The 12107-nt window shown below is 46.2% G+C and overlaps 2 protein-coding genes across 4 annotated transcripts in view; one reads left to right on the forward strand and one right to left on the reverse strand.

Annotated features, from left to right (window-relative positions):
- PSME2 (proteasome activator subunit 2) overlaps positions 1-7020 on the reverse strand; it is a 56741-nt gene extending 49721 nt beyond the window's left edge. The window contains exon 1 of one of the 2 annotated variants that reach the window (XM_040416917.1): positions 6883-7020. The gene's annotated coding sequence lies outside the window, so the exon portion shown is untranslated. The remainder of the gene's footprint in view (positions 1-6882) is intronic. The other variant, XM_040416916.1, reaches the window with a different exon arrangement.
- RNF31 (ring finger protein 31) overlaps positions 2273-12107 on the forward strand; it is a 115911-nt gene continuing 106076 nt past the window's right edge. Inside the window, exon 1 of one of the 2 annotated variants that reach the window (XM_040416914.1) lies at positions 2273-2316. The gene's annotated coding sequence lies outside the window, so the exon portion shown is untranslated. Of the gene's footprint in view, positions 2317-2445; positions 2466-12107 lie in introns of those variants that run through there. The other variant, XM_040416915.1, reaches the window with a different exon arrangement.

Raw genomic sequence — 12107 nt, forward strand, 5'->3', positions numbered from 1 at the left:
AGACTGTATTAACCATCTATGTAGATAATCACCTTGACACAGCACTAGTAGGCCTCATTCACATCAGCACTTGTATCTGCATGTTCCTGCTCCGTTATAGGAGCCGAACAACTTAAAGCTCCATCACATGATGGACACGAATGGTGCTGGCAGATCCCGTTGACTATAATGGAGTCCATTGGGTTTTGTCATGTGACCTGGCTATGCTATTTTGTCCAGTATTTTTGATGGAAGCCACAAATAGAGCCTCTACACAGATGGGAAAGCAGCATCTATATGAAAATGATTTAGAGTTATTATGACTATTCACACAGTCAGTGTTTGGTCATTTATTTCCATCAGTTATTGTGAGTAAAAACCACGAATGGAGCCTACACAGAGATAAGGTATAAGGGAAAGATCTGTTCCTTGTGTGTGTTTCAGACCCATTCCTGTTTATGACAAAGGCTCCATGCACACGAACGTATGCTGGCCAGGCCCGTGCTGCGATCTGCAACCGACTGTCTGCGCCGCAAAAAAGTAGTCCATGCACTACTTTTTTGCGATGTGGAGGCACGGACAGAAAACCCGCGGAAGCTCTCCGTAGTGCTTCCGCGAGTTTCCGATCCTTGCTTCCGTTCTGCACCGCATCTCCCGGATTGCGGACCCATTCAAGTAAATGGGTCCCTATACGTGATGCAGGGTGCACACGACTGGTGCCCGTGTATTGCGGACCCGTTGTCTGCGGGCCGCATTACAGCAATGGCCGTGTGCATGAGCCCTAACAATCACTGATGGAAAATCACTGATCAAACACTGACTGTGTGAAAGCGGCCTTATGCCTCATTCACACATCAGTAATTGTGAGCCAAAACCAGGACTGGAGCCTCCACAGAGATAAGGTATAAGGGAAAGATCTGCACCTGTTCTGTGTTTAGAGCCGCACTGGCCAAAACACTGACGTGTGAATGAGGCATCCCTGATGGTGGAAAGTTGTCATGAAAAATGTCACTAAACCGACCTAGTCATGTTTAAACAGACCGCAGTGTTTGTGCATACATACTCCCCCCTCCCCCCTTCCCTCCAAAAACAAAAGTCTCTACTACCAACACACTGGCTTCTCTCATGGTGGTTGTTCTCAGGCCTGCTGCTCTGCTTCTTTATAACAACCCCTTGCTGTCACCCTCATTGCCCCGATATTACGTCTGTGCTGGGTGGACTGTGAACGTCAAGTGGCCCTGGAAAATAAACCTAAAAGTGGTCCCATGTTGTAGGTGGGTCTAAATTGAGAGAAGGGGGAGCAACACAATTAGACAGGGTCAGCAATATCATAGCACAAAATACCGTCCCATCGGAACCATATACCACAGTGCAGCACAATATATTACCCCAAAACCTGTCCCTCTGTGGTGGCCACCAATAGATGCCACTTTCTGTCCTCCTGCTCCAGTTGTCTCTGATAAAGATATGGAAAAGGGGGCTTAGGAGGTGAGATGCAGGCACAGCAGGTGAATTCTCACAGTTACCACTGAGCACTCATTACGTACCCGGCCCGTGGCAGGGAGGAGAGATTTGCAGCCCCCTGGACATTGGCCCTCCGGGAACATCTATGGCTAGTCCCCCGCTGGAAGCCAGAGTCCTTCTCCTGGATGGCAATCAGCACTGACAAGACCTGCATACAGTTGATACATGCTGGTCACAGGTGTGCAGTACAAGTGGGGACAAAAGTGGGGACACACCAATGGGGCAATAATCCCAATTACCCCCTCCTTACATTCGTCACCCACCACATATGGAGCAAGCCGAGTGTGGTACGTGCTCTATACCCTTTACACTGCACCACTGCATAACCGTACATCACGCTGCATGTAAGGGTCTCGAAAGAGGACCTATTACATTCTCAAACTACAGCGACCGCCATCACCTGGCTGTAGCCACCTCAACAGCCAGGTAATGGCAGTAACATATTTCAGCAGTGTTTTTTTTTACCAAGTCCCCCAGGGGGTGATACTCAACTAGAAGGGAACAAGAGCTCTGATGCTGACTATGCTGATTGGACAATGTCAGTGCTTTGGTTAGCCCCCCCTTTACAGTGTATGAGTTCAACAGTATATTAACAGTGTTCACTAAAGTTGGGTGTGAATGGGAAATGTAATCACTATTACCATGTGCCCATCAGACAAGAATAAGACAGAATTGCCCACACATTCTGTGGGATGTAGACAGCACTAACAGTGCGATTTTACCTCCGGCCTCTAGGGGTCGCTAGGTGACAGCTGACATTTCATGGGAAGGAGGAAGTGACAGAAACAGAAGAAGACGAGGAGCTGCGCTGAGGTAAAGGGTTGGGAATGTGTGTGGGGGGTTCAGGCTGACACTGGAGGGAGTCTCCTGCATGTGGTAGAACTACAGGGCTCAGCATGCCATGTACATGTCGCTGGTGTTAGAGCTGGGCCCATAGTCCACCCTCTGCTGCCTGCCCTGTGGTCAGTACTTTGATCTCTAGGTGATCTGTGGCTCTGTGTATCATGTACAGCGTGTTACTGGTTTTATGCTGTGGAGATGGCCTTTATAAAAGATCTGCATTTGTTTTATTAGAATTGTGTCTGATTTATTAGGAATATGACTAATGTTTATTAGTTACCAGTAAATTGGGTATGCTAAGTACCGTACATACAGTGCATGGCGTCTGACCCCCACAAAGACAGGGTGATGTGCAGGTTGTGTTATTACAGTGCCCACCCAATGATCTGACGGCCTAAGGGTATTACCACATGATGCGGCTGCGCTGTGGTCGAGTACCGCGTGGCTGTGCGGGCCGCAGCTGGCTAATAACTAAATCAGGCCGACTAAACGTTGCATCTCAAGAACCAACTATAGCTGCGCAGTACTTGACCGCGTAGCAACTGCAAAACTTCTGCGCTGTGTGGTCGTACTCAATTTTAACATCATGGGAAGGAAAGAGAAACTGAAAAAGAAAATTTATTTTCAAAATCTGTTTATTGTGTTCAAAGTAAGGTAGAATAAACAGCACAACAGAGGTAATAAGCTCATGGTGTCAGTGCATAAGGTCATCAAGGCAGAATAAAGGCGGGAAATGGTACAAATTGGTACATGAATTACCGTACTTGTTACAATGCTCAATTAAAGTAAGCGGCGTTACGGAGATTTCTATGCAACATGATGGGAGCCTTTGAAGTCAGTCTGCACTCCTTCAATTTGTGCCAAATATATCAAACGTCACACGTTGTTTTGATAAATTTAGGGGTTCTCTAAAAAGAAGACTTGTCTCGAGAAGCTAGATGCTAGTCTAGATCAGGGTGGCCAACCAGAATTTTTCTATTTTCTGGCCAACATCCCAAAGTCACGGACAGTCAATATTTTTTACGGACAAATTGGAAAAGCTGGAGCTGGACCTATGGCGCTGTAACAGAGAGGAGGTGAGTGTTTTTTCTTTTTTTTTCTTTTTGTACAACGCTGTCCTAGCCAAATTGAAAATTAGGCTTAAAGCTGGGCAACCCCTATTTTTAGGAAAAGCAGCATTTTTGTGCCTTTATCCTGCAGACAGATAATGGCTTTAAGTCAGTAGACAAATATGAAACACTCTACACATAGGGGGACATTTTATTTATAAAGAGCGGCATTGGGTTACTTTCACACTTGCGGCAGTGTGATCCGGCGGGCAGTTCCGTCGTCGGAACTGCCCGCCGCTCTGCCGCTGACTCAAAGCATTTGTGAGACTGATCCGGATTCAGATCCGTCTCACAAATGCATTGCAAGGACGGATCCGTCTCTCCGCTTGTCATGCGGATAGACGGATCCGTCTTGTATCTTTTTTCACATTTTTACCGGTCTGCGCAGGCCGGAAAGAAGCATGCTGCGGTTTTATCTTTTGCTTGATCAGTCAAAATGACTGAACTGAAGACATCCTGATGCATCCTGAACGGATTACTCTCCATTCAGAATGCATGGGAATATGCCTGATCAGTTCTTTTCCGGTATAGAGCCCCTGTGACGGAACTCTATGCCGGAGAAGAAAACCGCTAATGTGAAAGTACCCTAATACACGCTGGTCTCAACCTCTCCTTCTTTGGCTTTAGGCCTCTTTCACACAGGCGTTGCGGGAAAATGTGCGGGTGCGTTGCGGGAACACGCGCAATTTTTCCGCGCGAGTGCAAAACATTGTAATGCGTTTTGCACTCGTGTGAGAAAAATCGCGCATGTTTGGTACCCAAACTTCTTTACAGAAGTTCGGGCTTGGGATCGGTGTTCTGTAGATTGTATTATTTTCACTTCACCGGTCATCACATGATCTTTTACCATGGTGATGGATCATGTGATGACCGGAGTGACGTCACCACAGGTCCTGTTGCTCCACACAGCTAAGATGAAGACAGAAGGAGATGCCGGCTCCGCGATCAAGTGGATTAAGGTGAGTTAAATATTTTTTTTTTTTTTTTTTTTAACCCCCTCCAGCGCTATTTTACTATGCATTCTGTATTCAGAATGCTATTATTTTCCCTTATAACCATGTTATAAGGGAAAATAATAATGATCGGGTCTCCATCCCGATCGTCTCCTAGCAACCGTGCGTGAAAATCGCACCGCATCCACACTTGCTTGCGGATGCTTGCGATTTTCATGCAACCCCATTCACTTCTATGGGGCCTGCGTTGCGTGAAAAACGCAGACTATAGAGCATGCTGCGATTTTTCACACAACGCACAAGTGATGCGTGAAAATCACCGCTCATGTGAACAGCCCCATAGAAATGAATGGGTCGGTATTCAGTGCGGGTGCAATGCGTTCAACTCGCGCATCGCATCCGCGCAGAATACTCGCCCGTGTGAAAGGGGCCTTAGAGGTGCAAACCTCTGATTAAGGGCTCATGCACACGACAGTATTTTGCGTTCAGTATACTGGCTGTTTTTTTAGTTCAGTATGCGGTACATACACTCTCACCTAAAGAATTATTAGGAACACCTGTTCTATTTCTCATTAATGCAATTATCTAGTCCAACCAATCACATGGCAGTTGCTTCAATGCATTTAGGGGGGTGGTCCTGGTCAAGACAATCTCCTGAACTCCAAACTGAATGTCAGAATGGGAAAGAAAGGTGATTTAAGCAATTTTGAGTGTGGCATGGTTGTTGGTGCCAGACGGGCCGGTCTGAGTATTTCACAATCTGCTCAGTTACTGGGATTTTCACGCACAACCATTTCTAGGGTTTACAAAGAATGGTGTGAAAAGGGAAAAACATCCAGTATGCTGCAGTCCTGTGGGCAAAAATGCCTTGTGGATGCTAGAGGTCAGAGGAGAATGGGCCGACTGATTCAAGCTGATAGAAGAGCAACGTTGACTGAAATAACCCCTCGTTACAACCGAGGTATGCAGCAAAGCATTTGTGAAGCCACAACACGCACAACCTTGAGGCGGATGGGCTACAACAGCAGAAGACCCCACCGGGTACCACTCATCTACACTACAAATAGGAAAAAGAGGCTACAATTTGCACGAGCTCACCAAAATTGGACTTTTGAAGACTGGAAAAATGTTGCCTGGTCTGATGAGTCTCGATTTCTGTTGAGACATTCAAATGGTAGAGTCCGAATTTGGCGTAAACAGAATGAGAACATGTATCCATCCTCTGATGGCTACTTCCAGCAGGATAATGCACCATGTCACAAAGCTCAAATCATTTCAAATAGGTTTCTTGAACATGACAATGAGTTCACTGTACTAAAATGGCCCCCACAGTCACCAGATCTCAACCCAATAGAGCATCTTTGGGATGTGGTGGAACGGGAGCTTTGTGCCCTGGATGTGCATCCCTCAAATCTCCATCAACTGCAAGATGCTATCCTATCAATATGGGCCAACATTTCTAAAGAATGCTATCAGCACCTTGTGTAATCAATGCCACGTAGAATTAAGGCAGTTCTGAAGGCAAAAGGGGATCCAACACCGTATTAGTATGGTGTTCCTAATAATTCTTTAGGTGAGTGTATACTGAACCATTCATTTCAATGGTTCAGCAAAAAAAACTGAAGTGTCTCCGTGTGCATTCTGTTTCAGTATTTCGGTACTGTGAAAAGATAGAACATGTCCTATTCTTGTCCGCAAATCACGGTGCTTAGCTCCATTCAAGTCAATGGGTTTGCAAAAAAAACGGAACACATACGGAAATGCATCCGTATGTCTAACGTATCCGTTCCGTTTTTGCTGAACCATCTATTGAAAATGTTATGCCCAGCCCAATTTTTTTCTATGTAATTACTGTATACTGTATGTGGCATACGGAAAAACGGAACCTAAATAAAGGAAACGGAAACGAAAAACGGAACACTGAAAAAGCACTGAAAAAGCCATACGGTCGTGTGCATGAGCCCAAAGGGCTTTAGTCCTCAGATCAGATGCACAGGCATTTGTTTCAGTGGGGCAGCAAAAGATGCAGACAGCACATTGTGTGCTTTCCACATCCATATGGCAGTTCTGCGGGCCCGCAAAAAATATAGAACATGCCCTATTCTTGTCCATTTTGCGGACAAGGATAGGGCATTTCTGAGGGAGAAAAAACAAAATGGAGGTATGCTCTCAGCCGGTATCCACCTTTTGCGGATGTGCGATTTGTGGACTGCAAAAACGGCAATGGGTGTGTGCATAAGCCCTAACTGTGGCGCACTTGTGCAGGTCCATGCAGTAGAACTGAAATCTAACCTGCAAGGATGCTGATGTACATTTCAGGTAGAATCTATGCCAGTTTCCAGCTATGTCCCTAAAACCTTACAGTTACAGTCCAGAGCTAGTGAGGAATACTGTTTGCATTGCATGAATCACCCGCCACCTGACGTCTTAAAGGTAACCTGTCACCTTGTTTATGACTTTCACACAGCTCACAGTACCTTTTTATGTGCTTACGGGGCTCCTGAAGTGGCCCTTTTTTCTTTCTTTTAACTTGTCCGATGCACAGAAAATCAACTTTTATTCCTCTTCCCACCATATGCAAATGATCTCCATGAGTGCAGGATGTGGTCCAATGATAGGGCTGCAGCTATCGATTATTTTAGTAATCAAGTATATTATTGATTAATCGAGTACTCTAATAAGAAGAAAAACTAATTAAAAGAACATTTAAAAAATAAAAATAAATCATCAGCCCCCGTGCCATTAGTCCTCAGTGCCATCAGCTCCCCCCAGTGCCATCAGCTCCCCCCACTGCCATCAGGCCCTCCATGCCATGTCCCCCAGTGCCATCAGCCCCTCCATGTTCCCCCCTCCCCCTGTAATACTTACCTTTCCTGGCAGGGTGTGCGGCTGGCCGATATGGAGTCCGCAGGAGAAGGACCGCAGCGTCGTCTTCCCAACATGCACTGGGACCTGATGTCAGGCAGCGCACGCTGACTATGTGTGCACGCCAGGCCCAGGACAGTGCAGCGCGGTGCCGACGGGAGACCACGGAGTGGTGAGTGATAGGCTTTACTCACACTCCGTGGTCACATGATCAAAACAATTTTTTTGTGTCGATTACATCGAGTAATCGTTGCAGCCCTATTCGACGATATTCATGAACGCACCATAGAAGAGCTCTCTGCACTCCAGCACATAGGACAGAGGCAGTACACCCACGCAGGGGAGCACCCAGGAATTTTGTGCCAATTCTTTTGCCTGCCCATTTTTCAAAGCCCCCTTTATATTTAAAGGTGTTTGTGTGTGTGGGGGGGGGGGGGAAGGGGGGCGGGCGTAGTGTGTTGCGCTGATTCTTTTACTTTGCCATTTCTAAAAGCTCCGTAAGAATAGAACAATGCGGCGCGCGCAAAATTTATTTTAGTTCCGCCCATTATTAAAAGCCCCTCCTACATATAATAGGCCACGCCCAACAAACACTGTACAGCTGAAATTCTATTGTTGAGGCCTGTCTCTACACATCATACGGAGAGGGGAGGGTTTGTCCTGGCTGCACTGCCTGCTTATACAACAAGCTACAGCCAGGAAGCTCCTCCGCTCTCCTCCCTCCCTAGATCCTGCTCAAGGCCTGTGGTTCCCCCCCACCATCTGCCACCCGCCCGTGGCCTGCTGCCCCCTTTCGCCGTCCTCACCCAGCTCTGAATCCTCCTTCTGCAAATGGCAGGGGGAGGAGCCGGAGCATCTCCTCTCCTACATAGCGCCCCATACCTCTTAAATCCAGTGATGTCTCCTTTGTTGTAGACGTTCTCTTTCTTTATCTTCTCCATTCAGACCAGACCGCCATGATTATTTTTCAGCTATCTCCCGTCTCTGCAGAGATTGACAAACAGACATTAGTTTCCCACATTTCCATCATCTTCACATCTTCTGAACACCCTTTCCTGTCACCCCCAATACTATACTGCAGAAACAGTCCCCTTGGAAATACTAATACCACCTTCAACAATTATTGGCACACAGTGCTCTTAAAAATAACTGCGCCCAGACACTAATAGTATAAAGATAATGTCCCCCAAAAATTATTGTGCTAAGCTGATACTGTGGCAGGGTGCCCCCCAAAGTAACGGTGCTCCCCAAAATACCACCAATAGAAATAATTCTCTGCCAGAGCACACTTAGTAGTAATAATGCCCCTATAGTGCCCGTACTAGTAATCATGTTCCTCATAGCCCCCCAGTAGTAGTAAAGCTAATACCCCCTAGTAGTAATAATTCTCCCTATAATATGACAGTACATGAAATACCCCCGCTTAGTGCCCGCAGTTGAGCTAATGTCCCCATAATGTATGCCAGTATAAAATACCCTTATATAGTGCCCCAGTAAATGCCCTCATAGTGCTCCTCTCGCCCTTCCCCATAGTGTCCCCCATAATGCCAGTAAAAAATGCCCCTTCTAAGTGCCACCATATGCCCCAATAGTGCTCCACTCCCCCATAGTGCCCCATAGTGCCGCTCTCCCCTATAGTGCCTCCCATAATGTGCCAGTAAAAAAATGCCCCCTTAGTGCCACCAGATGCCATCATGCCCCCCATAATGTGCCAATAAGAAAAAAGGCCCCTTTAGAGCCCCCACTTCCCCATAGTGCCCCCAAATAATGCCCCTATAGTGCCACCAGATGCCCCATAGTGCCGTTCTCCCCTATAGTGCCCCCCATAATTTGTCAATAAAAAAAAGCCCCTTTAGACCCCCCAGATGCCCCCATAGTGCTCCTCTCCCCCATGGTGCCCCCCCATAATGTGCCAGTAAAAAATGTGCCTTCTAAGTGCCACCATATGCCCCAATAGTGCTCCACTCCCCCATAGTGCCGCTCTCCCCTATAGTGCCTCCCATAATGTGCCAGTTATAAATGCCCCCTTAGTGCCACCAGATGCCATAACGCCCCCCATAATGTGCCAATAAGAAAAAAGGCCCCTTTAGAGCCCCCACTTCCCCATAGGGCCCCCAAATAAATCCCCTATAGTGCCACCAGATGCCCCATAGTGCCGTTCTCCCCTATAGTGCCCCCCATAATGTGTCAATAAAAAAAGCCCCTTTAGACCCCCCAGATGCCCCCATAGTGCTCCCCCCCATGGTGCCCCCCCATAATGTGCCAGTAAAAAATGCCCCCTTAGTGCCACCAGATGCCATAATGCCCCCCATAATGTGCCAATAAGAAAAAAAGTCCCCTTTAGAACCCCCACTTCCCCCATAGTGCCCCCAAATAATGCCCCTATAGTGCCACCAGATGCCCCATAGTGCCGTTCTCCCCTATAGTGTCCCCCATAATGTGTCAATAAAAAAAAAGCCCCTTTAGAGCCCCCAGATGCCCCCCCCCCATAATGTGCCAGTAGGAAATGCCCCCAGAGTGCCACCCCCAAAAAAAATTGGGCTGTAAGAATTGTCAGATGCCCCCATAGTGCCAGCCCCCCCCCTTCCCCTCCAAAAAAAGAAAACGAAAACACTGATACTTGCCTCTATCAGCAGTGATGCGATGCAGGCCTCTAACGGCCTGTGTCCCTGCTGTGTGCTGCCCGGCTCAGGCGGCGCGATGATTACATCATCGCGCCGCCTGAGCCGGACTCTGATAGGCTGCAGGCATTAGTGCCTGCGGCCTATCAGAAGAACAGGGGAGGGACCAGGGTGGATAAAAATCAATGATTTTTTTTTATTTAAATCGGATTTATTTTTTAATATAAAATGCTTTTTGAGGAAAATATATTACCATCCAAAGGTTATTCCATCATGAAATAAAGATTAGTTTTTTAATTATGTAGAATAAGGCTGTACGTAGACTCCCATATTGTTGAATGGATTAGGCAGTGGCTGAGGGACAGACAACAGAGGGTTGTAGTCAATGGAGTATATTCAGACCAAGGTCTTGTTACCAGTGGGGTACCTCAGGGATCTGTTCTGGGACCCATATTGTTTAATATCTTTATCAGCGAAATTGCAGAAGGCCTCGATGGTAAGGTGTGTCTTTTTGCTGATGACACAAAGATTTGTAACCGGGTTAATGTTCCTGGAGGGATACACCAAATGGAAAAGGACTTAGGAAAACTAGAGGAATGGTCAAAAATCTGGCAACTAAAATTTTATGTTGATAAGTGCAAGATAATGCACCTGGGGCGTAAAAACCCAAGAGCAGAATATAAAATCAGTGATACAGTCCTAACCTCAGTATCTGAGGAAAGGGATTTAGGGATCATTATTTCAGAAGACTTAAAGGTAGGCAGACAATGTCATAGAGCAGCAGGGAATGCTAGCAGAATGCTTGGGTGTATAGGGAGAGGAATTACCAGTAGAAAGAGGGAGGTGCTCATGCCGCTCTACAGAGCACTAGTGAGACCTCATTTGGAGTATTGTGCTCAGTACTGGAGACCATATCTCCAGAAGGATATTGATACTTTGGAGAGAGTTCAGAGAAGAGCTACTAAACTGGTACATGGATTGCAGGATAAAACTTACCAGGAAAGATTAAAGGACCTTAACATGTATAGCTTGGAAGAAAGACGAGACAGAGGGGATATGATAGAAACTTTTAAATACATAAAGAGAATCAACAAGGTAAAAGAGGAGAGAATATTTAAAAGAAGAAAATCTGCTACAAGAGGACATAGTTTTAAATTAGAGGGGCAAAGGTTTAAAAGTAATATAAGGAAGTATTACTTTACTGAGAGAGTAGTGGATGCATGGAATAGCCTTCCTGCAGAAGTGGTAGCTGCAAATACAGTGAAAGAGTTTAGGCATGCATAGGATAGGCATAAGGCCATCCTTCATATAAGATAGGGCCGGGGGCTATCCATAGTACTCAGTATATTGGGCAGACTAGATGGGCCGAATGGTTCTTATCTGCCGCCACATTCTATGTTTCTATATGTGTAATTTTTTTGGTAAATAAATTCCATTAATCTATTCACAATGTCATGCTCTTCCAGAGGTTTTTGTAAGATTATTGGGCAGTTTCTCTGCCTACAAGATATTATCACAGATGCTTGGTTTACTTTTGACTCGGCAGAGATCACATGCCTCTTCTTCACAGCAAAAATGTTATAACATGAACAGAGTTGAGAAAAATACCTTAAAGGGACAGTGACAGGCCTTCTGAGCATAATTAGCTCTTTATATGCCCCCCTAGGTCTTATAATAAGTTCCCAATTCATATAAGTATTATCCCTGTGCGCATTATAAAACGTTAAAAATAATCTTTATAATCACCTCTCCTTTCTGCCCAAGGGGCGTTCTTTGTGCCGCATTTGTGCCCAGCCGCGTCCCAACTGCCGGATCCTTAGACACGCCCATCTCATTAGTATTCACTTGGCGCAATGTGATTCTGGCGAGCGAGGGTGCTGGGCGCATGCGCATGATCTCCGAATGTCGGGGACTGGAAAATACTGTCCAGCGAAGTGAATACTAATGAGATGGGCGTGTCTAAGGATCCGGCAGTTGGGACGCGGCTGGGCACAAATGCGGCACAAAGAACGCCCCTTGGGCAGAAAGGAGAGGTGATTATAAAGATTATTTTTAACGTTTTATAATGCGCACAGGGATAATACTTATATGAATTGGGAACTTATTATAAGACCTAGGGGGGCATATAAAGAGCTAATTATGCTCAGAAGGCCTGTCAGTGTCCCTTTAATCCTAACTTCTACAAACCTATGATTGCAGAATCAACCTAATCAAAC

This window comes from Bufo bufo, chromosome 2 (assembly GCF_905171765.1).
Source record: "Bufo bufo chromosome 2, aBufBuf1.1, whole genome shotgun sequence".
NCBI classification, from domain to species: domain Eukaryota; kingdom Metazoa; phylum Chordata; class Amphibia; order Anura; family Bufonidae; genus Bufo; species Bufo bufo.